This window comes from Mytilus edulis, chromosome 13, assembly GCF_963676685.1.
Source record: "Mytilus edulis chromosome 13, xbMytEdul2.2, whole genome shotgun sequence".
Classification (NCBI taxonomy): Eukaryota; Metazoa; Mollusca; class Bivalvia; order Mytilida; family Mytilidae; genus Mytilus; species Mytilus edulis.
Window position 1 is genome coordinate 6,199,420 of NC_092356.1, and position 27,180 is coordinate 6,226,599.

General features: G+C 32.4%; 1 long non-coding RNA gene across 2 annotated transcripts; it reads left to right on the forward strand.

Annotated features, from left to right (window-relative positions):
* Positions 1 to 5,001: 5,001 nt before the first annotated feature.
* Positions 5,002 to 9,996, forward strand: LOC139501407 (uncharacterized). 2 transcript variants are annotated; one of them, XR_011658552.1, is made up of 3 exons: positions 5,002 to 5,306; positions 8,525 to 8,612; positions 9,496 to 9,996. It is a non-coding gene; the product is annotated as an uncharacterized lncRNA (long non-coding RNA). The 2 variants fall into 2 exon arrangements; XR_011658553.1 differs by having other exon boundaries at positions 5,282 to 5,400.
* The last annotated feature ends 17,184 nt before the right edge of the window (positions 9,997 to 27,180 follow it).

The following is a 27,180-nucleotide window of genomic DNA, read 5'->3' on the forward strand; positions in this document are numbered from 1 at the left end:
CTTCGAGACAGAGAAAAACATCCAGGTAAAAAGTGTAGAATTTTGTTTTTGAAAATTTGAGTTGTAAATTTTCCTAAAAAGTACTTAATTCCGTTCATCTATTATGGGTATAAACTAAACTGAACAAGAAAAGTATTAGTAAACAGACAGAAAGTCCGACGTTGAATTAATTATTTTACAATTAATTGTTTAAATATATGAGAGAATGTTTTAGGCGAATTTTTATATGAGAGAATGTTTTAGGCGAATTTTTATATGAGAGAATGTTTTAGGCGAATTTTCTTTAATTACAGATAAATGTATTTTAGGTTCAGGAAATGATTTATTCTTCGGGTACGTTTAAACAACCGCTCAGGACCTCCTGAGTGCACTCAGGACATACAAAGTGCACTCAGGACCCATTACCGTAATCATATCTGCACACATGATGGATGTTTATATTCGTTATACGCTTCTTATTTTAGAGTTAAATTTTGGTAGAAGTTGAAATCGCAGAGGCGGATCCAGCCATTTTAAAAAGGGGGGTCCTAACCCAGGGCAAAAAAAAGGGGGGGTTCAACTACATGTCCCCATTCAAATGCATTGATCGGAACCCCCTCCCCCCTCTGGATCCGCGCCTGAATCGAACTTAGATAGATATGTTAATTCTTATAAAATAATGAGGGCACGTGTCACTGATTACACAACTACTGAGCCATGAATTATCCAATCAACAAAATTGATTGGATTATCTTTATTGTTTTTTAGGAATTGTATTGTTTAGTTCAGTTTTACCTTTAACATGAATTTGCATATAGAAAAAATAAAATATATATCTCATTCGATGTGCTTTTTCAGTTTATTTTTCATGATGACGGGTAAATTAATTTGTTGTGTTTTGCAGTTCACGAATAAAGAAAATTATTTTATAGTTTTTTTTCTGTAACAAGTTCGATTTTTGTTTTTCAGTGTGATTCTTTTCTCTCTCTCTATCTAAATCAAGTTTTTAAACAAACACAATGTTGACTGAATATCAAATTTTATTACATTTGTATATCTTTATTCTCAACAAACCATTATACAAGAGATTGAAGACAATTATGTACAATATTCAGTTTAACCTTAACGGAAATCTGTGCACGAAGACTAAGTCGTAGTTTGAACGGATTTCGTGTCAATAAACTGTCTTCGAAATAGTCTTTCTTTGTTAATGTTTGTGTCATTTTGGTCTTTTGTGGATAGTTGTCTCATTAGCAATCATACCACATCTTGTTTTTTTATAATTTCTCGCTACTACAATCTAACTTACATATTTTTTTAGAAATAATTATACCCAAAATATCATAATTTTTAAAAAACGGAGACGAAAACGGAGACAAGTTCATTTTCAGAATTTATTTTCGCATTGAAATTCGTTTCAGGCTTGTGAAACTGGACAAAACGACTTTAATTAGAGAAAAAAAAACTTAATAAAAACGGATTTCTTAAAATATTCGTATAACTCAAAAATAAAATTCCTGGACAAGTTCGATAAAAATGAGAAATAACATCTAACTACATGTATATGAGTTTGATTGTTTGAAAAGTACGGCTTTTACCGTTTAGAACGGATTCCATATACAAAACTTTAATTAATATAAATTCTTTTAAAGTATGAACATTTATTTCCCTTTTCAAACTCGTGCAAAGAACCAATTACTGGTCCAGGACATGATAATAAAATTAAGAATAAAACTTAAAAATTTATGGAACGAAATCTTAATAAAAGACGAAAATCTTAAAACATCGTGATATTCATTCTAGACGTCACAATATTACTTCCCGCATGGTCACACTGTACTAACAACACAATGTATAAAACAACAATAAAGATAATCCAATTAATTTTGTTGATTGGATAATTCATGGCTCAGTAGTTGTGTAATCAGTGACACGTGCCCTTATTATTTTCTAAGAATTACAAATGTAACATATCTATCTAAGTTCGATTTCAAATTCTACCAAATTTAACTCTAAAATAAGAAGCGTATAAAGAATATATGCATCCATCCTGTGTGCGATGACTATAAAGGGTCCTGAGTGCACTTCGTATGTCATGAGTGCAATCAGGAGGTCCTTCAAGCGGTGTTTAGACGTACCGTTATTCTTCTGGAAGCTTCAATTTTTTTTTATCAATAACTTTTACACAAGGAGACATTTTTGTTTTTTGACAGCATGAACCCCAGTTAATGAGCAAACACAAATTAAGAACGAAAACCGTTTACAATTAAATTTTATAGAAGGAAAAAGGGGGGGGGGGTAATAAACAAATTTTATTTACGCTCACATACTTCTAAACAGATTTGCATATGTAAGCTCTCTATAGATAATGTTAAATTATTTCAGGAGTTTTGAAAAAAAGAATATATACAGTTTAATTTCGACTAAAATAGTGATTCTTTTTATAGATTTGGTACCTCAGTTTCGACTCAACATTTCATTTTGAATGGTTAGATGGCAAACTCTTTAGGCGAATATTGTATCTGTTCTTTATTTAATTATGGTGATATTGGCGATAATATTCATTATAACAAGGCCTTGTACAAATCCTTGATTATAGAATGTTTGGCAATTGAAAAAGACGAAAGTAGACAAACCCTAATTATACAGGGTTTCACAAGTTGATCTCCAAGCGGCCCACATTTAACATATAATAAGATCTATATTTCTCAACGTTTTCAAAATGAAATAACTTGAATTGAAAATTTCCCAACTGTGAAAATTTGTTATTTCTAAACGTCTTTAATTATTATTTCGGAAAAAAAAAATATTTAGCATATTCATATATTTTCATATTTTTTTCCGAGGAAACCTTTTTTTTTTTGCAAAGTTTACTTCTATGTGTTTTTAACCATCACCAGCGACTTATTCTCTGCCATCACCAATTAGTCCTAATTATTTAAGATCAATTGACCAAATTCAAATGATGATTGGATATGATCATCGGTCATCCGTGACGTATCCCAAATAACGACGCATGCCGATAGATAGATCATAGTTTATTAATTAGCGTCTCGCAATTTAGATTTCATCAAGGGGACTTAATTAAACCCGTTACTATACAAATCTTGAAAAAACGATGTACATGTACTTTTTAATATTTTTTAAAACAAATTACGAAAACGTTTAGTGTAAAAATCACCGAAAATAAATGTTTCTTTCTTGCAGGTTTTGGCATTTGTAAATAACATTAACGTTTTGGAATTCTAATGCAAAAGACAGTCGATTCAAACTGAAATAACTCCTTTAAAGATGGTTTGATTTTTTCAGAGACACACACATATATATGTCTCAATACATGTATTATATGTCTCAATACATGTATTATATGTCTCTGATTTTATCAAAACAAAAATAACAAAATTATAAAATATGTTAGTTATCGAATGTATACCCTGAACTCTTACTATTATATATATATGTCCTAAGTTACTTAATGTCCTGTGTGCAACCAGGAGATCCTGAACGGTTTTTGAACGTACCATTATTTTATATGCATATATTCAAAGCTGTTCTTAATTATATGCATACTAGGTATCAGTGGCGGGTCCAGGGGGAGGGTTTCGGGGGTTGGAACCTCCCCTTTTTTTGAACGATCAATGCATTTGAATGGGGACATATGGTTGGAACCACCCCCTCCCCCTTTTGTCCTGGGTTGAGACCCCCTCCTTTTCAAATGGCTGCCGCAGAGGTATATTTATATATATATGTTTGTACCAGCCCCCCTCCTAAATCTTTGGAAACAAATGGTAGATTATATAGGGAATCACGGAAGCATGACTGGACGTGAACACTCTAAGGCAGTCAATGAGTCCCCACTTATGAAAATTTCTGGATCAACCATTGCTTAGTTCTAGTTATCTTAGGTCCTAGTGTGAAATAATGCCAATAGGTCTTTTAAAACACATCTTTATTCATACATGTATATATACGTTTTCTCACGGATTTGTTCATGCAATATTGGAATTATGTTTACTCAATGCGCAATTACTGAAGTTTATATTTGCTACTTTTCTTCTTAATTTCATATAAAAAAAATTTTGATTTTTTTTCTTCGAAAAATTAGTGGTGTTGAAATAGGGAATGGACACAGATACCTTATCACATTTAACCAAAGAAATGTTGTATAATGTCATCAATCTGTATTACACGTAGACAGGATGTTCTCTAGAAAACTATACGTTATACACACCCGAGAATACACGCACTGTCGAAATGGAAAATTACTGTATGTTATAGTTACCTGTAATCAGCTTTGCAACACCATGTTATGACAGTTCAAAAAGATTTTCTTCAAATCAAAATGGAATATTAATTTTTTCTGTAAAATTTAAAACTTTAAAAAGTAGACTTTGACAAAATTATGAAATAGAAAGAATTGAACAATTCAAAATCGTATTTTAACAAAGATTTAGATATAATTTTACAACGATCCTTAAAAAATAACCAAACAAACGTTGAATCAAACGATATGAACCTACGCAGTTTTATATTAAAATACTGACACACACCAGCTTGCCATCTCAGTATGCAAGGCAAGGGTGCTTGGTGAGGTGCTGGAACTTGATGTACATGTATCGTTAAGTTAATACAGTTCTGTTAGGATTGACTGCCTTTTTACAGAGACTCAAGTTCTATTCTTACTGATATCAGTTAGTATAGACGGTTCCTGGCTTAGAATGATTCTCTGCTCAGCAAATGGTGCGTAATTAGCATTTGAATCAAATTTCTTGTAGAAGTAAAAAACACAAATTAATGTATTTGACAACTTTATTCAGGAGCACAGTCTATATTATCCGGCGTAAATAACTTCGAGATTTATGTGGAAGTTTACTCTGCTGCTCGATCTATGCTAATCGATGTTCCAGTATATTTCATATTTATATTTATTCGTGAGGCCTCGTAATCGTTTATATTCACTAAAAGCACAGTCACCTTAATATTTTATATGGCGAAAAAATTGCGAAAATGGGTATATTTTTAGTAGCATTATTATTTTAAAATCTTAAGAGGTTGCTTGCAAATTTAACTCTAAAATGAGAAGTGTATGACGATCTATAACGAATATATACATCCATCATGTGTGCAGATACGACGGCGACTATATAGGGTCTGCCATGAGTGCACTTTGTATGTCCTGCATGTGTGCACCAGGAGGTCCTCCTGAGCGGTGTTTAGACGTACCGGGAAAATCTTATCTGATTCAGGATCAATTCATCGGTTACACTCCCCTGTCACCAGTGATTCTTTTTTGCTGACATTCTGAAACAGTATTGTGTAGTCCCTGTGTAAGTGTTGACTCTCAACTTGCACATGTGATTTTTTAACACTCCTCGGACTTCTGCAAAAAACAATTATTCAGTTCACTGATTTAGATGGAAGGTAAACGAACAGAAAGTCACAGGACATTCCGACAAAAAGTCACAGGACAAAAAGTCAAACACGTGTCAAACTCAGGCATAAAGTAACAAAGTTGATAGGACAAAAAGTCACAAACAATTTGTTGACAATTGATTGAATATAAATGAAAAAAGATTTTGAAATATCTTCTTTTTATTACATATGATATATTCATTTTTAATTTTAGGAAATTGTTCATAAATATAAAAAAGAAGATGTGGTATGATTGCCAATGAGACAACTGTCCACAAGAGACCAAAATGACACAGACATTAACAACCATAGGTCACCAAACAGCCTTCAACAATGAGCAAAGCCCGAGGTAAAGCCCATACCGCATAGTCAGCTGTAAAAGGCAATCATACTATATCTTTTTTTTTATATTTACATGTTAAAAAATGCGTGCAAATGTAATCAAAAGCTGCACACAAACGTAATGATTTTTGTGTGCAAATGTAATGGTAATGTGCGCAAACCTAATGCACTGATTTATTTGTTTTTAATAAATTTTAATTTAAAAGTTGCTACATCATGTTCATGTATAAAACTTCAAGAAAAATACAAAAAGAGTGTTTTCTTGTTCAAAGAAAAATAATCTCAAAACTAAATTGTGACTTTTTGTCCTGTGACAGTGTGTGACTTTTTGACTGTGACTTTCTGTCCTGCATTGAGATTGAATAGGGGAGTTTGGTTGACCCCGCCTCCCTCTATCTGAGACTACTATCTCAGTGATGAGCTTCATGTACAAATGTATTGTGCTTTAATTTATGTACAAAAAAATTGAAAAACAGATATGTTACACATAAACAAACGACAATCACTGAATTATCGGATCCTGACTTGGAACAAACACAACCATAACAAATTGGCAGGGTATAAGGAACTTTGAAAATATTTAGTTTTTGTGGTTTGGTCTATTTTCCGGATACTGTAAGCAATAAGGCCCCTTTATTTAGTGAATGAAATAATTGTAAGATGCACTTAGCTGTCTGTCATATTTTATATGAACTTGACCTCATTTTCATGCATGGTTCATTGGTCAATGAAACACTGCATTGTTTTGTCAGTTTATCATATGTTTAAAGGTACAGGTAGATTATATTTGGTAGATATGAAACAATTGTAAGGTGTGCATGTCTGAATGGCAGATTCATATATAAACCATGACCGCATTTTATTGTTCTTTGGTCAATGATAAGTTTTCTTGGTTTTGTCATTTTATCAGGCCACATTTAAAAGAATGTCTGTTTCCCCTCCCCCGGGTCTACCCTTTGTAAACAGACCAGGAAGGCAGGTTTTATTTAGCTCACCTGACCTGAAAGGTCAAGTGAGCTTTTCTCATCACTTGGCGTTCGTCGTCTGTCGTCCTGCGTCCGTCGTCCGTAAACTTTTACAAAAATCTTCTCCTCTGAAACTACTTGGCCAAATTCTATCAAACTTGGCCACAGTCATCCTTGGGGTATCTAGTTTAAAAAATGTGTGGCGTGACCTGTTAAACCAACCAAGATGGCCGCCATGGCAAAAAATAGAACATAGGGGTAAAATGCAGTTTTTGGCTTATAACTCAAAAACCAAAGCATTTAGAGCAAATCTGACATGGGGGTAAAATTGTTGATCAGGTCAAGATCTATCTGCCCTGAAATTTTCAGACGAATCGGACAACCTGTTAATGGGTTGCTGTCTGTGAAATGGTTATAAATTTTAAGGAAATTTTGCAGTTTTTGGTTATTATCTTCAATACTATTATAGATAGAGATAAACTGTAAAAGCAATAATGTTCAGCAAAGTAAGACCTACAAATAAGTCAACATGACCAAAATTGTCAGTCGACCCCTTAAGGAGTTATTGCCCTTTATAGTCAATTTTTAACAACTTTTCATAATTTTTTGTAACTTTTTTAAAAATCTTCTTCTCTGAAACTACTTTGCCAAATTTAACCAAACTTGGCCACAATTATCATTGTGGTTTGTAGTTTAAAAAATGTGTCCGCTGTCCCAGCCTACCAAACAAAATGGCCGACATGGCTAAAATTAGAACATAGTGGTAAAATGCAGGTTTTGCTTTATATCTTTGAAACTAAGACATTTAGGGCAAATCTTTCAAGATTTAAATGTCCATCAGAATAAGATATATCGCCTCACAAATTTTCAGTTGAATTGGACAACCTGTTGTTGGGTTGCTGCCCTAAAATTGGTGATTTTAAGGTAATTTTGCAGTTTTTGGTTATTATCTTGAATACTATTATAGATAGAGATAAACTGTAGACAGCAATAATGTTCAGAAAAAAGATCTACAAATAAGTCAGCATGATCAAAATTGTTAGAGGACCCCTTAAGGAGTTATTGCCCTTTATAGTCAATATTGAACAACTTTTCGTCATTTTTGTAACTTGTATAAAAATCATTTCTAAAACTTCTTGGCCAAATTTAACCAAACTTGGCCACAATCATAATACTAGGGTATCTATTTAAAAAAAAAAGTGTCTAATGACCCCGCCTACCAACGAAGATGGCCGACATCAGTAAACACATTAACAGGTGAGCGACACAGGCTCTTGAGAGCCTCTAGTTTTTTTTTAACTGGATGTGATTGTCATAGCATGGTCACATGAATGGTTTGACTTGTCCACTCCAGGCCACTTATCAGTTTTTTGTGCTCAATTTGAGTGTATTTATTTAGATTATCAATCCTTCTGCTTTCAAGCACTTTCCAAAAATGGAAACAAATTATTTTCAGGAAAAAAATAATTTCGATTTTTTTGTGGAAAATAATTTTTTGACCCGGGCGCTTATTTTTGATCCGTGTGGGGGGAGGGGAAACAAACATATTTTGAATTTTGGCCTTAGATTTTTTAAGCATAGGTCTACTTGTTGTATGGAATGACTACAAGGTATCAAATAAAAAAAGATGTCTGCTTGCCAAGGTTAATTTTACTGTGACCTCATATTCATAGAATAATGATAATATTCATGATATTGAACAGCAAGAATGATGAGTAAGTTGATGTTATATACAAATAAGACAAAATTTACAGTTGCCTACTAATTATGTAATACATGTAGTAGTTATTTTTGTCATTAAATGATGTTTACCCTTTTATGTGTAGGGCAAGAACATGAAAGATAAAAGGGAAACTATAAACAGAAGAAATTATCAACAAAATAAGATTTACAGAGGTCAACAAAGCCTAAATGGTAAGTCCACTGTTATAAAAAATTTTGTCCTTGAATAATAATTAAATATTTATTAAAATAAGATGTGGTATGATTAACATGATTAAAGAGAAACCTATCCATCAGAGTTCAATTTAGTGGATGTAAGCATTGTAATTACTTATTAGAGGCCATTGATGACCTGTAAGTAATGAGAAAACCCATACCCTATACATGTTATAGTAATCTATAAAAGTCAACACTAACCAAATTTGAAACAGAGCATCAATTCAAACGTCAAATATACCAGACTAATTTATAAAAACAAAAAATTATGAAAAATAAAAATGACGGGTATGAACCAACATCAACCACTGAACTATGTACAAGCTCCTGATATTAGACAGGTATAATATGGCTGGGTTGATATAAAAATAAGAAACACTTAGCAGTCTGATTTCCAATGAGACATTTCTCCAATAGAGATCAAATGACATTTAAGGAGGCTCTAGGGTATAACAATTTCAGAAAAATGTTTTAATATTTTTTTTTCATAACTCAATTTATTTATATCTTTATCATATGGTACACCAAATCATTCAAAACAATCAATTCGGTTTGGCCCCAGATGACTTTTAAAAAGCATATATCATTAAAAAAGCTCCAAATTATCTCCCTTTGGTGCAAAAATGCCATTTTTTGGCATTAAAAATGTAATATCTTATTTAACTCAACGGTGGCCTATATTTTTTATTATAATTTTAAATAAGCTGTACTTTAACTAAACTATTATAAAATTTAAGCGATTTCTGTAATTTAGTACTTGAATATTTAAATGAAAGTTTATCATATTAATCATAAACATGATAAAATAGCCATTTTATTGATCTCTTCACTGATAATTTTTGAGTTTGTGTATTTGTAGGTCAGAAATCTGGATTTTCATGGTCATCATTCACAGATCAATACTGAACGGAAAACTTAAAGCTGATATTTTTCTCCATAGTGCGACTTTTTTTATTAATTTGAAATGGAACATGTTTTTTCCTACATTTATTTGAAAGAGGAAATTTCAACATGATGACTATAAACAAAAAGGAGTCATATCATCACGATCATTGATGCACAAGAACTTGATCATATAAATACAACAATGTAATTATCAATTGAAAGATGGAACGAATGAACAAGATATTAGAATGTTGTTGTCCAAATAAACTTGCTTTGTCTTCTCATTTGAATCTCTCGATTCAATAAAGATGTACAGAGGAAGATCTTTGAAGAACAGATTGAAAAAATGTTTTGTCTAAGAATTGCAGGAATATTCTAGTGAATGAAATTATTTATTGACTTCACTCTTATATAGTGGACTGAATAATTGTACATAGCAAGTTGTGAATAAAGAAAGCAAAAACTTTAACAAAAAGTGTTTATATTATAAATTTGCAAATATAAGCATACTATTATGTACACCACAAAGTTATATATTATAATTCAAATCGTTTGCCTATACAAGTATTGCAATGAACCTATAACAAAGAAAATCTTACCTCATGAAAAGAGTGAACTATTCAGTCAGAATATGAAATATTTTTTCAGTTCTATTTTTCATAATAGAATAAACAAGACAAAGATTTCAAAACAATATTTTTTCATTTATTTAAATTGACTGTAAAATATTATTATTATACATTCCAATATAAGAATAATCTTTATTGTCATATAAACAAATAAAAAACATGTTTGTGACAAAATTTAATTTTTTTTATATATATGTATATATAAAAAATATAAAAAAAACTCGTATACATTTAAAACATTTTACTACCAAACAGCATTCATTGTAACATACACATAACTTTATATTTATATATATATATGTTTATAATTTTAATCCCATAGGATTTTATTTTGTCCCATGGGATATTAAAAATCCCATGGGATAATTATAGTCCCATGGGATTTTTTTTGTCCCATGGGACAACAAATATCCCATGGGACTACAATAATCCCATGGGACCAAAAAAAATCCCATGGGATTTAACCAAAATCCCATGGGATAATGGTAAATCCCATGGGATTTTGCCCTGTCCCATGGGATATTGAAAATCCCATGTTTTTATAATTCAAATTGCAAAATAAATATGAAAGTAACAGTATAAAACCAATGAAATTATTGAATCCCATGAAATTCCGCACATTTTGGTTATATACATGATATTGTAGCTCTTGTTTGAGGCGGCGGCGGATTTGCAAATGAGTGTTTTGCAAATTAAAAGTGTCCAGTGTTCTATCATCAACAGATTTATACTCAGCCAGACTCACAGGACTTGGGTATAACCATGCTGTTATCTAATATCTAGAAAATAAATCAGAAAGTAAATTTAGGGTTTCTTCCGTTTATACATACATCATGTACATGGTACATGGAGCAAGCATTATCAAAATGTGTTAATTATCTGTATATGCAAATCTATATTTTCACTGTATTTGACACCCCCACAAAGTTGAGATTTCAAAGTGCCTTCCCTGGGTCTACTGTACATTTTTATGAATCATAAAAATAAAATTGAGAATGGAAATGGGGAATGTGTCAAAGAGACAACAACCCGACCAAATAAAAAACAACAACAGCAGAGGGTCACCAACAGGTCTTCAATGTAGCGAGAAATTCCCGCACCCGGAGGCGTCCTTCAGCTGGCCCCTAAACAAATATATACTAGTCCAGTGATAATGAACGCCATACTAATTTCCAAATTGTACACAAGAAACTAAAATTAAAATAATACAAGACTAACAAAGGCCAGAGGCTCCTGACTTGGGACAGGCGCAAAAATGCGGCGGGGTTAAACATGTTTGTGAGATCTCAACCCTCCCCCTATACCTCTAACCAATGTAGTAAAGTAAACGCATAACAATACGCACATTAAAATTCAGTTCAAGAGAAATCCGAGTCTGATGTCAGAAGATGTAACCAAAGAAAATAAACAAAATGACAATAATACATAAATAACAACAGACTACTAGCAGTTAACTGACATGCCAGCTCCAGACTTCAATTAAACTGACTGAAAGATTATGATTTCATCATATGAACATCAGGCACAATCCTTCCCGTTAGGGGTTTAGTATCATACCATCATAACATATATGAGAAGAACATAACCCGTGTCATGCCAACAACTGTATTTTAAAATAAATGTGTTTAGTTCCGATGCAAAGACCTTATCAGTGACTCAACATTAACGCCAAAATATGCAATCTTTAATGACTTGACAACAGTATCGTAATTATATCCCTTCTTAATAAGTCTATTCAAAGGTTTTGTAAGTTTCTGAGGTGAATACTGACACCTTTGTGCTTTATAAAGAATAGTAATACCATAAAAAATTGGATGTGAAATACCTGAACGTATTAGAAGTCTGCATGTTGAGCTATATTTACGAATGATGTCTTTATACCGATGATAAAATTTAGTAAATGTTTTGACTAGTTTGTGATATCGAAAACCCTGGTGTAATAATTTTTCAGTAACACATAAATTTCTCTCGTTAAAATCCAAAACATTGTTACATACACGAGCGAATCGTACAAGTTGAGATATATAAACACCGTAAGATGGTGACAAGGGAACGTCACCATCTAAAAACGGATAATTAACGATAGGAAATGAAAAATCATCCCTTTTATCATAAATTTTAGTATTCAGCTTTCCATTAGTGATATAGATATCAAGATCAAGAAAAGGGCAGTGGTCATTGTTAGTATTAGCTTTATTTAAAGTAAGTTCAACAGGATAAATTTCATTAATATACATACTGAAGTCGTCATTATTGAGAGCCAAAATATCATCCAAATATCTAAAAGTATTATTAAATTTGTTTATCAGATGTTGTTTCGATGGGTCTTTGCTTATTTTTGTCATAAATTGAAACTCATAACAATACAAAAACAGGTCCGCAATAAGTGGTGCACAGTTAGTCCCTATTGGAATTCCGATACTCTGACGATATACGGAATCTCCAAAGCGAACAAAAATGTTATCTAGTAAAAATGCAAGGGCATATATAGTATCAAAGCATGTCCAATTAACATAGTTTTTTTGTTTATTGCTACTAAAAAATGACCTAAAAGAGTTTGAACATATATATTCACATTCTGATTTTTTGAATGCCCATTTAATTAGGTGTGTGAATTTTTTCTTAATGAGAATGTGAGGCAATGTGGTATACAGGGTAGAAAAATCAAAACTTTGAACAGATTCAAAATCACCAATATAAGCATGCAGTTTATCAAGTACTTCCAACGAGTTCTTGACACTCCAAAAGTAATTTATTCCACTATTTTCGAAGGCCTTATTTGAACAATTTATTATCAGGTTTTTAATTGTACCAAGTGTGCTGGTAAGAAGAATAGACAATTTAGTAGTTGAACAATGGCTTGAAGACGAAATAAATCTATATTTGTAAGGGGTTTTGTGTAGCTTCGGAAGCCAATACATAGTTGGGACTTTCATTGTATTTGGCTCTGCTTGTAAAGCGGTGGCTAACAGTTTATGTTTGTTACAGATTTCGTTTTCTGAAAATGGAGTCAGTTGGAATGTTGGTGAATTGGTGATTTCCTTTTTCAGAACCTCAATGTAAACTTTACGTCAAACAATAATAATATTATTAGCAGCTTTATCTGCCGGGACAAAAACAAATTCCTTGGCTAGTTCTTTTAGTTTATGTTTGATACGAGAAATAGGTTTATTGTGGTTATTGTTTATAGTAAAATGTTCTTTAAAATGTTGAATACGTATATCAACTATCTTCATTACTGAATTAAAAAAAGAGTCCAAAGATTTTTTGTCAGCTTTTTCCCGTTTTATCAATTTCATACAGTAAGTATGGAGTGAGTCGTGGATGATATTACGACACTCATTCCAATTAATAATTGACGTGCCTTTCTCGTAAATTGACATTATACAACTTAAAAAGGGGGGGAATCAAAAGTCTGTGTCCTTTTTTTGAGATAAGAGCCATTGAAAATTTGGTGAGAATTTGATTTTTTATACATTTAACATCATGAATATTGTTACCTTTTTCTTTTTTAAACTATGAAAAACAATGGCTTTATTTGGTTTTATCATCAACAGATTTATACGCAGCTTGACTCACATGACTTGGGTATAACCATGCTGTTATCTAACATCTAGAAAATAAATCAGAAAGTAAATTTAGGGTTTCTTCCGTTTATACATACATTTTTACATCATGAATATTATTACCTTTTTCTTTTTTAAACTATGAAAAAATAACAATGATTTTATAAGATTTTGATTTTTTTTAAAACAAAATGTATTAAAATTATGAAAACAAAAGCAGTGGTCAGCGAGCACAATTTTTAATGGCACAACATGGATAAAATCCGAGGATTCTGAATATCTGAGAAAAAGTAAACCAGATTGCACACGCTGAAATGTCTCGTCTTCTATAATAGCCATTGATATTATGTTGATAGTCCTAAATACATAGCTTTACTACAACTATCACAGAAACTTACCATGATCCAAGAAAATGAGGTCAAGGTCATAAAAACCAAACAAGAAATACATGTATACCTTACAATCTTTCAAAACACTATATATAGTTAACCTATAGTTATAGTTCAAGAAAAACAGACCAAAACAAAAAAACTTAACACTGAGCAATGAACTGTGAAAATGAGGTAAAGGTCAAATAAAACCTGTAAAATTGACATCTTCATTATAAAATCTCTCCATGCACCAAATATAGTTGACCTATTGCATAAAGTATTAGAAAACAAATCGTAAGGGTTCCGGGGAACCCAGTCTCGCCTATGTTTTCTGTTAATCGCAGGCTAAAAAAAATGAGGAAATAAATCAATAAAAATATTACTCTTGATACTATCTTTTGATTGTAAAAAGCTTCTGTCCAAGTTTGGTAAAAATCCAGGATAGTTTATGAATCTAATAAATGTTTAAAAACTTTAACTGTAGACTGAATGTAATGTTAACTGGAAGAAACAAAATTTCCTTCTAGATACCAGCATTTGATCATAAAGAAGCTTCTGTCCAAGTTTGGTACAAATCCAAAATAGTATAAGAAAATTATTAAAATTTTAAAAACTTTAACCAGAGTGAATGTAATATTTCCTGGCAGAAAAACTAAGTCCATTTATAAGTAAAATACGGAAAAAAGGAATTTTATTTTTACAAAATTTACTTCTGGATACTATCTTATGATCATAAACAAGCTTCTGTCCAAGTTTGGTAGAAATCCAGGATAGTTTAAGAAAGTTATTAAAATTTCAAAAACTTTAACCACAGAGTGAATATTTGTGGACGCCGCCGACGACGACGATGACGACGACACAGACGGAATGTAGGATCGCTATGTCTCGCTTTTTCGACTAAAGTCGAAGGCTCGACAAAAAGACCAAACCTCAAAACTTAACTTTGAACACTGAACCATGAAAATGAGGCCAAGGTTAACGGATACTTGCCAGTTGGACATGTACACCTTACACTCATTCAATACACCAAATATAGTAGATATATTGCATACAGTATAAGAAAAACAGCCCAAAACACAAAAACTTAACTATAACCACTGAACCATGAAAATGAGGTCAATGTTAGATGACACCAGCCAGTTGGACATGTGCACCTTAAAATCCTTCCATACACAAAATATATACAGAATAATGGCATTTTTGTTTTTGATACTGACTTTATCAGAAAGAATAATCAGCGAGCCCGTTAGGGCAAACTGATATTCGGGCTGATGAAGACAGTATCAAAAAATAAAATGCCATTATTCTGTTTATCGGCAATTTGAAATTAATTGTATATATTTGTTGTTGAGAGTATGAAGTAAAATGGAATAGTTCGTAAAACTACTTTAAAAAAAATATTAACTTTTTTTCAAGTAGTCACTGAACCATGAAAATGAGGTCAAGGACAATGGACATGTGACAGACGGAAACTTCACAACATAAGGCATAGTTATACAAGGTATGAAGCATCCAGGTCTTCCACCTTCTAAAAAATAAAGCTTTGAAGAAGTTAGTTAACGCTGCCTCCCATGCCGCCGCCCCCGCCGGATCACTATCCCTATTTCAAGCTTTCCGCAACTAAAGTCGCAGGCTTGGCAAAAAACCAGAGTAGCAAACATCCTTAATAGAGCATTGATGAGTTTTTTTATGTGACATGTTATAAGAACTGTACCATAACCGATTTAACTCACTTCCCAAGATGAACATTGAAATATTCTATCTTTATCTTCCTCTGTGATTGGTCGTTCTGGAGGGTTGACGAGGATCCCTTTTCTTTCATTCGTAGGCGGTACAAGAGGAACCAGTGATGCGTCTTTTCAATTTTGAAAATAAAAATATAAAAACAAAATTATGGACTTTAACTACATGTATCCTGAATCAATCACCTAGATTATATCTACTAAGACTAAATGTATCTATTCAATTTTGAAAATAAAATCACAAGTAAAATTAGAGGCTCCATGGAGCCTGATTTCAAATATATGGATAAACTGTGAAAGTAGTAGAGCCAGGAACCCCAATTAACAGCCCTGTAAACGTTAACTATTATAGTAAATCATTAGTATTGCTAAATGCCTCATAATTGAAGGTATAATAAGATCAGTTATATATCGCTCCCTATTTATAAATACATTTGCCTGAAGTACGAATAAATTTAATTTAAATCCATTTTTATAGAAATTTGTCAACCTTTTCTACCTGTTTTTATTATTTTATGTGGAACAAATATGCCGTCATTCAAATCTCCCAGAGATTTTTATATACAAAGTATGATTGAAACCTTTTCTTAAACAAAATATGTGAATTTTGTTGTTTTATTTGTACTTAATTTGTTGTTGTAGAAGATTTAGAAAGATTACGATTCGGAAAAGGGCCAATGCAGACAGGTCAGATTTAATAAGTAAATCAACTTCTGAATAATTAAAACAGAAGTATCAAAACAATGAAAATTTTTATTATTTTTTCATAAATTATATATTTTACTGGCGGGTGCATTCATACCATTTTCTATATCTATTGTAAACAACAAATGTTAATCGCTTCTGACAGATAGATACGTAAACCCAATGAACAAAGGTACAAAGTTGGAAATAAAATAATTTAACATGCAAAAGTTATACATGGAGTAAATTAACTCAAACGGCAATAAAAGAAATAGAAGGAAAACAAAAACAACAGCACCAAATAAAAAAAAAGCTTAGAAAAACAGAAACATAGTATTGAAAGAAAAATAAAAAAGATAGAAATATGAAGTGTATAGGTCTGCATTTGTTGAGAATATGTTGAATTGCTCTATCTCAGGCTGATTATATGTATTTTGCTTGACCTGTTCGTAGGTCTCGGAATGTCTTCAGTTACTTGTTAAATCTTATTATCAGGTATCGGGTCATATACTTTACACTCTATTATCAGTTTATAGTTTTTGTGTGTACCTATGTTCTTTTTTTGTTGCTTCTTTCGTCTTTGATAAAGATGTCTGCACTCTCTGATTTCTTTGAGGTTCAGTTTTGGTTTGATCTGATTTTAAGGTGGTACCCAACACCTTCACTAAAATTAATTTGGCTCGTTTAATTTTCATAAAATTTTGACAAAGTATTCACCTTGACTATTTAACAAAAATATAAAAATTTTAACAAATTTTAACCAACCGTTTTATCAGAAAAAATACACTGGTTATATAGCAGTTTGACAAACACTTATTTTGATCATTGAGAAGCTTAATATCCCCTTAAAAACACAACGTAATTAAAACGTTTAGGTGATTTAACAGAGTTATATCCCTGTAGTGTTAGGTATCACCTTAATATCATTCTGAATTGTCCTTGGTATATGAGTCTTGCTTTGGCCTGATTTTATGTTTTTCATTGTAATTTTTCTTACAGCCGAATCATCAGACATTGCCTAAAAAAAAGTATTCTAATCACTTTGTTTATTTTCAGTTCAGCTTCAATTACTAAAGAAGTTGAATGTGAAAAAATGCGAGGACACGCATACCACGGGTTGCGTCATTTTGTCAAAAGATAGCTTTTTAGTAGCAAACTACTTTACAGAAACACTTTATTTCATTGAATACAACAGAGTTGATGATGATAATCAAGTGTCTAGAGTTCGTGTTACGTCTTCCCATACGATATCACAGTGATAGATTGTGATCGCATTGCCGTTACCTATGGATATAAACAATTCATTGAAACACTGGATAGTCATGATTTCCGTGTTCGACAGACCTTTCGTCCACAAAAAGACTGTTTTTGGTATAACACACCAACATGAGAAACTTTACGTTGTAGGAAAAGATAAGATTTTTGTTCTGGATTTATCAGGTTGGAAGCAGATCGTCCTGGTTATGGAGCACGCAACTTACATTGCAGTTTTCGAAGACAAACTTTTCTATACTAATAGAAATACAAATTCAGTGCATTGTAGTAATATGAATGGACAAGATTTGTGGCAATTTAGGGATAGAGTAATCATACACCCGACTGGCATAGCAATATACCTTAATCAGAACGTATTTGTCGTAGGTCACTGGTCAAATAATCTATCAGTTATAGTGGCAAAGACTGCAATACATTACTGTCAGAAGGTAAAGGTTTAAGTCAACCACATGCAATTTGTTATGACAAACACAGAAATACATTATTACTTTGTGATAAATTGAGTGGGAATTGTGCCTTGTATGACGTTTCTTAAATATTAATCAAATGTCGAAAGTACAATTGAAAGAAAAGGAAAACTTACAACTGTATTAACAAGTGACTAAATGATTTAAAAGAGTTAAACATAAATGTATGACGGTCAATTTTTTTGTGTGAGTGATTCGGCTAGGCCTATCGGCTTAACGACTAAAATATCTAGTAAAGTGATTATTATAGTGATACCTCAGTTATTCTAAAGATATCCTTAAAATCTAAATGTCATTCAAGAATAAGCATTCCTGTTTCATTTTGGTACAAACTACCAAAATGATACTTGCAGACAAGTATTGTCGACACTGGACTCGCGTGGACTCTACATATGACTTACCAGTGGCGCTCAAATCATACAAATTCAAAGGCCTAATAAAGTACAGAGTTAATACTAAAATTTATGAGAAAAGAGATGATTTTTCGTTTCCCATCGTTAATTATCAATTTTTAGATGGTGACGTTCCCTTGTCACCATCTTACGGTGTTTATGTATCTCAACGTGTACGATTCGCTCGTGTATGTAACAATATTTTAGATTTTAACGAAAGAAATTGATGTATTACTGAAACATTATTACACCAGGGTTTTCGATATCACAAACTAGTCAATAGTTATTAAAAGTACCAGGATTATATTTTTATACGCCAGACGCGCGTTTCGTCTACATAAGACTCATCAGTGACGCTCAGATCAAAATAGTTAAAAAGCCAAACAAATACAAAGTTGAAGAGCATTGAGGACCCAAAATTCCAAAAAACAAAACATTTAAATATACTTATTAAGAAGGGATATAGTTACGATACTGTTGTCAGGGCATTAAAGATTGCATATTTTGGCGTTAATATTAATTTACTTATAGGGTCTTTGCATCGAAACTAAACACATTCATTTACAAAGCCAGTTGTTGCATGACACGGGTTATGTTCTTCTCTTATATGTTATGAGGGTATGATACTAAAAATCAAAATCACAAAAATACTGAACTTAGAGGAAAATCAATTCGAAAAATCCATAATCACATGGCAGAATCAAATAACAAAACTCATCAAAAACGAATAGACAAGAACTGTCATATTCCTGACTTGGTACAGGCATTTTCAAATGTAGAAAACGGTGGATTAAACCTGGTTTGATAGCGCTAACCCTCTCACTTTGATGACAGTCTCATCAAATTCAGTTATATTTACAATGATGCGTTAACTAAACAGACACAATAACCCTAAACCCTTAACGGCAAGGATTGTGCCTGATATTCATATGATAAAAACACAATCTTTCAATCAGTTTAATTGAAGTTGCGAGCTGGCATGTCAGTTAACTGCTAGTAGTCTGTTATTATTTATGTATAATTGTCATTTTGTTTATTTTCTCTGGTTACACCTTCTGATATCCGACTCAGATTTCTCTTGAACTGATTTTTTTATGTGGGTATTGTTATGCGTTTACTTTTCTACATTGGCTAGACGTATAGGGGGAGAATTGAGATCTCATAAACATGCTAACCCCGCCGCATGTTTGCGCCTATCCCAAGTCAGGAGGAGCCTCAGGCCTTTGTAAGTCTTGTATTATTTTTAATTTTAGTTTCTTGTGTTCAATTTGGAGTTAAGTATGGCGTTAATTATCACTTAACTAGTATATATATTTGGTTAGGAGCCATCTGAAGGACGCCTCCGGGTGCGGGAATTTCTCGCTGCATTGAAGGCCTGTTGGTGACCTCCTGCTGTTGTCTGTTCTATTGTCGGGTTGTTGTCTGATTGACACGTTCCCCATTTTCATTCTCATTTTTATCAAAGAGCGCTGATGACTAAACATGATTTGAATGTTTCAATATCACACACTATATCAACCCTCAATCAATACATTTCCTCGAGCAAAACTCGTGTCGATATATTTGGTCCAGCGGATATATACGGATGTGATGACATGACCATTTCTTTATACATTTTGTAGTTTGCTTATTTGTTAATATACGAGCACGTTATCGGTATGTGCCTTATGTCGTCACAATAGTCCCATTCTCTTTTTACGAATGTGACCTAAACAAAAAGAGACTATTTATCCCTATATGTGACATTTTTACTAATCAGTATTGTGTCTATTTGTTTTGTTTACACATCGTTGTCAATATAATCGAATGTGATGCGACTGTCATACTAGTGTCTACATTGAAAAACGTCTGTACAAAGCAAGAAATATGACAGTTGTTGTCTATCCATTTAATGTGTTTTATCTTTATAGTTTGCCATGTTATTAGTGACTTTTCATTTCGAATTTTCCTCGAATTCAGTATTTTTGTGATTTTACTTTTAATTGACACTTTTTTTATAAAGCATGTTCTCAAGAGTATATGCAGCGAAGAAAATATTGAAATTTTCCAACTCAAATCCGAAATGAAAAATTTCCTTCACAGTGACTGTAAAATTTGTAAGTCATTTTATTTCAAATTCATGACCTTTTGTACTAATTGACTAAATCTGGATCATTGTAAGAATAGCAAGCACTTATTTGCAGATAAATATTTGCTGCAGGTCTGTGGCAAACACAGATTTGGATATTAATGTTTGCTGCAGGCCTACATCAAACACTTATTTATGGCAAATTGTGTGTTTCAGTAATGAATGTTGGGTGCGCTTGTGCAACCCTGTATCATATTAGGGAAGAGTTTGGTGTTCCAAAATATGTTCCAACACTGTCACATTCGGTATGTGTATGTCGAGGTCAGTGACCTGTAGTTCAGTAGTTGTCTTCGTTTTATGTTCATTATATATCATTTGTTTATTGGGTATTTTTTTTTACAAAATTCATGCCGTTGGTTGTCAAGTTTGAATTGTTTTACAATAAATTTGACATAATTTAAAACTAACTATACGCGTAGCATTGATTTTACTCATTGTGAAAGGTCGTATGATGACCTACAGTGGAGATCACTTAAATTCTAACCTCTCATTAGAACTGTCAGAATATCTGTCATAGAACTGTCCTAAACTGTCCTAGAACAGTTCTACCTAGAACAGTTCTACCCTAGAACTGTGCTAAGTAGATCTGTCAGAATCAGTTCTAGGTAGAACTGCCAGGATCAGTTCTAGGGTAGAACTGTCTAATTCAGTTCTAGGTAGAACTGTCCAAATCAGTTCTAACCGTAGAACTGTCAGCAATACTGACTAAATCAGTCAGGACTGTAGAACAGTTCTAAATGACATCACTGCGGTAAGGGCACTTTAGAATTTAGAAGAAATAAATCACTTTCAATTACTTTGCTATAGCAGATTTTCTATATTTTTTACTGATCAAACGTTACATGTACAAATATCGAAGTGAATAGAAGGTTAATATATCCACATCGGAGAAATATTTTTAGAAGATTGCATAGGAAACATCATTGTTTACGTTTCTTCGTTCCCTGTTTTTAACAGTCTCTTCATAAATATAACTCTGCATTTAATTCACGGAATTTTAATCGTAATTTACCTTGTTTGCCTTGGATTTACATTCATTTAAGATTCTGTTTTGACAAATGTTCAAACGAAAATTGTACAGTGGATGAGTTATGGGATATTAATGAAAAAAGGGTTGTATTATAACGTAAAAAAAACTATATACATTTGCACCATCTCGTCAATTTAGCCAGACTTATCCATAACGATTATAAATGATATCAGGGAGTCTGGAACTCAGAAAAATATACTCATCTGAACATGAATGAAACATTTGCCCCTGGACGTTCGGCTACAAACAAATTCATTCATGTTTCTTTGCCTTCTTTAAATAATATTAACAGTATACTATTCCAAGAAGAGAACTTCCCATACATGTATATGAATCAGTAATGTGAGTGTTGGATGATGCTGTAAAATAGTTTTGTTAAAAAAAAATTTAAAAAAATCATTACAAACCTGAGACTACTATATAGTAGCAGAGACATATATAAACATATATATGTCTCTGATAGTAGTCTCAGCACAAACTAACGGACTTAAAAAGTCACTTTAGTGACGGTTCATTATTATGGATACAGAGAGGAAATAACGGCGCATGCACTAAATTTTTAGATATGGTATAAATACACATTATCGCTATTTGTCTGCCATTACTGGATATCACACAGGTTCCCGTAAAAAATTGACATCATAAAACAAAATATCTGACGCCACAATGGAAAAGTGATTGTTGTATGCTTCAAAAGTTCAAGAGACCGGGTCAGCCAGGATGAGCAATAAGGTGCATAATTGTGTTCCAAAGTTGGTGTCATTTTTATCATACGATCTGTCCTGACATAGAAATATTATTGGTTTACAATGACTGAGGCCATATGTATTTACATGATAAGTGTAAATAAGTTCAGTTTTGGTTGATGGGGTCAAATAATTTTGTTATAACGACTCGGTCTGATACATGTATATTGAAACTACTGAAATTTGTTTACAATTCAATATTTTGAATAAAAAGAGGACTTGCAGAAAATTGCTGGTACTCTAAATTGATGTGGAATTTTTTTTGTAGCCAATGTGTTACAATATTGCTGTCATTTGAATTATACAATCCATCGTGATATGTAACTATAAGTGATTTACTATGCGGCTATATATATATATATATATATATATATATATATATAAAGTGTAAATATGATCAGTTTTGGTTGATGCTGTCACATATGGTCAGTTTTGGTTGATGCTGTCAAATATAAAAAAAAAAGAAGATGTGGTATGATTGCCAATGAGACAACTATCCACAAAAGACCAAAATGACACAGATATTAACAACTATAGGTCACCGTACGGCCTTCAACAACGAGCAAAGCCCATACCGCATAGTAAGCTATAAATATGGTCAGTTTTCATGGTTTTGGATGATGCGGACAAATAATTTTGTTATATCCATGAGTCAGTCTGAGATATCAAAACTACTGAAATTAGTTTACGATTCAAAATTTTGATTAAAAAGAGGACATGCTGGCACTATAAACTGATGCGAGCATAATTTTGTTTTCCAATATTGCTTTCATTTCTTTTAAACAATCCATCCTGCTATGAAAATATAAGCTTGTGCAATATAAAATTCTACTCGGAACAATATTCCCCAATATTCATGCAATAACCCCATAATATAGATCATTTGTATTATCATGATTATACACTCCATCCTTACATAAAAATATTACAGATTAACTATGCGACTATAAGAGTTACACAAAAAAGAGCAAATATGGTCAGTTTTGGTTGATGTGGTCAAATATGGTCAGTTTTGGTTGATGCTGTCAAATATGGTCAGTTTTGATTGATGCAGACAAATAATTTTGTTACATGAGTCAGTCTGAGGTATGAAAACTACTAAAATTTGTTTCTGATGTAATGTTTTGAAAAACAATAGGAAATGCTGGCACTCTCAATTGATGCGACAAACAAATTGTAGTCATTGATTTCCAATATTGCAGTTATTTATATACTACAGTCCCTCGCGACCTTAAATTATAACTGAATTGCTGTCAGGGCCGTAACTAGCCTCTTCAAATAGTGAGGCAAAATATATCGCCGAGCAGAGCGAGGCGAAAAAATTTGGCGAGGGAACTGGGGGGCCGCTCAAGGCCCCCAGAAACTCTGAGAAAACTAACGCAAAATCGTGCATTCTGAGCGTTTCAAAGACTCTTTCTGACATTGAATTGCAATTAATTTTTAGCTTTTTTTCGACAATATTCTGGTCTGAAAGCAAAAACATTGATTTATTGTATTTTAAGACTTTAAGGTTTTATGGTCAACATTAAAAGACCGATATGTAGGACAAAGCAAAATTCGCAATTCTCATAATCATTAATGCGGTATGGGCTTTGCTCATTGTTGAAGGCCGTACGGTGACAAATAGTTGTTAATGTCTGTGTTATTTTGGTCTTTTGTGGATAGTTGTCTCATTGGCAATCATACCACATGTTCTTTTTTATATATACCAGTCAGGGGCATTACTTAAACAAGTAACAATTAAAATTTCCTATACAAGTAATGTTGAAAACGATGCTTATTTAAATATAACTTATATAAGTTATTTTTCTCTGAATATTATTTTTATAGGTGTCCAAGCATACAGATTTTACTAGCTTTAATTAATTTTCACAGTTATCTGGTTATTTTTCGCTTGATATATAAAAACTAATTCTTCAGAAACACTAATTAACTTTCCGACGCACTTATCTTTCATACCGACGCTTCTGGGTCAAAGATTGGTCACTTGGGACTATTAAATTATCATTTTCCTCTAAAATCTTGAAGGTAGACTGATATAAATAGATAGATACTTGTGAATTAATTAAGACCTGAAGTTATTTATAATTTGTAACCTAAATCAATTACATATGTGCCTTAGATAAGTGTAATTGCTATTTTTTTCAAAAATGTTTAAAATAATTTATTCAAGTAATATTTTTGTTATTATTTTCAAAGTAACCCTTCATCTCTATACTCCTCTCAAATTTGATAAATTCTTTATTTTATGATATAAAAAGTAGTTTAAAATCGTGAAAACTACATTTAGTCTATGTTTCTATTGAAAATTAAAATAACTCTATTAAGTAATTTTATTGTATTTAAAATACAAAATTACTTACATAAGTAATTAAAAAAAATAACTTGTTTAAGTAACGCCCCTGACTGTATACTGTCTATCTGTTTTAGTCTTGTATTGTGATTAGACTTTGGTGATATTTTTATGACTAGATTGAAATATAGTGACAGTGCAGTATTATGCTTTAAATACTAGTACTGCTTAAGACGACACTAGGGACACTTGACCATGTTTTACGGTATAAATGATTCTTTTATTGTTGAAGACCCTCCAGCAACTTTGATCAAATGATTGATCATTAGTATTTTTTATGCATTGACTTTGTGTGCGATTAGATTTCGTGCACATTTACTACATATTCCTTTATTGTCTGTAAAAGGGTCTGAACATGACTTAATGCAAGTTTAACCCATCAATGGAAATGGTCATATGGCAATACAGTATTGCTTTTTGTCAAATTATTTGATACCGGAAAATTGGTGACCTTACTTTCATTTAAACCATGTCAGCTATCTAGTTTTATCAACCAAAAGTAGCCAGTTGTGAATTCTTTGAGATCAAATTCAATTCTCCATGCAGAAACGACCATTTTTTTCTGTGTCTTGTATATTCTTAAAACATTTTCTCGCACAATATCTGGACATCGGTGGGCATGCAACATTGCAAAACCACATGTTTACAAATGAAAATCAACACTCAGACTATTGTCATAAAGTACGACAATAAATAAGCAAAAGACAAACTCCGGGACACAGAAGTTCAAACAATAGACCATCAACTCTGAAAACTAAAAGTAAAAAAGAAACATGGATCACGGAAAACATGCAGGGGCAACATCAGATACTAGTACATTGTAGTGAAGAAAATTTGCTTCTTGTTAGACACTTTCCGTGAAAACAATTTGATATTAAGACAATCTTTTGTTTCATTTTTTTGTTTTGTTTTGAAATTTCTAACATGAGGCATTTGCCTCATTTGCCTCAATGTAGTTACGGCCCTGGCTGTGCAGCTATATAGATTTACATAATAAAAAGCAATTAAGGTAAGTTTGGTTGATGCAGTCAAAAGATTTTATTACACGACTCAGTCTGAAGTATAAAAACTACTGATATTTGTTTATGATTCAATATTTAGGATCAAGGCATTTGAATTGGAGCATATAGTTGGACCCCCCCCCCCCCCCCCCCCCCCCCAAAGCCTTTAAAAAATGGCTGGGTCTGCCCCTGCATGCTGGCACTATAAATTGATGCGAACAAATTGTTTTTCCAAAATTGCTGTAACTTGTATATTACAGTCCCTCTGGACCTAAAATTAAAACTGAAGCACTGTGCAGCTATATAGATTTGCAGAAAGAAAAAGCAAATAATGGCAGTTTAGATTGATGCAGTCAAAAGATTTTTGTTAAATTCACAGGTCGTCCGAGGTATGAAAACTACTCGTAAACTGATATTATATTGGTTAATGAGGTCCGATAATTTTGTTATGTGATAACGAGCCATCCTGACTCCCGGAATAACAAATGTAAAACAATTCAAATAATAATGCCCCCCCCCCCTAAATAATAACGTCATAATTTATGTACAAAAAAATGAAAGAAAAACAAATAATTTATGTAACACATCAACAAAAGAAAATCACTGAATTACATGCTTCGGACATGGAACAGGCACATACATGCAGAATATGGCGTGGTAAACAGGTTAAACATGTTCTCTTGCCGATTATAAATTTGAAATAAAACCGGCAAAATAGCAAAACTCTATATAGTTTAAATCGCTTTTTTACCGAAGCCTTGAAGGCCGAACGGTGACCTATAGTTGTTAATGTCTGTGTCATTTTGGTCTTTTGTGGATAGTTGTCTCATTGGCAATCATACCACATCTTCTTTTTTATATTTATATTAAGGCAACGAGTTCTTAAAACTTATAAATCAACTCTTGCCGTAGAATTTACAAATCAATTTTATCCGTAGAATTTATAAATCAATTTTAGCTAGAACAGTTCTAACCTAGAACTGACTAAAGTGTCAGGCTGACAGTTCTACGTACTGTTCTAGAACAGTTCTCCTGACAGATTTGAAGAGAGGTTAGAAGTGATCTCCACTGTATCTAAAGTTTATTTACATCTCATTCATTTGTTCTCATGTGGATAGTTGTTTGTTTTGCAAGCACACCTGTACGTCTTCTTTGTAACGTTATAATATTGGTTGAACGTGTATTGTTACACCCTTGGCACGGGAAAATTGCTCGCTTGATAGCAAGCTGTACGATATGAATTGTGCTCACTGTTGAATAACATCGTATAGAGAG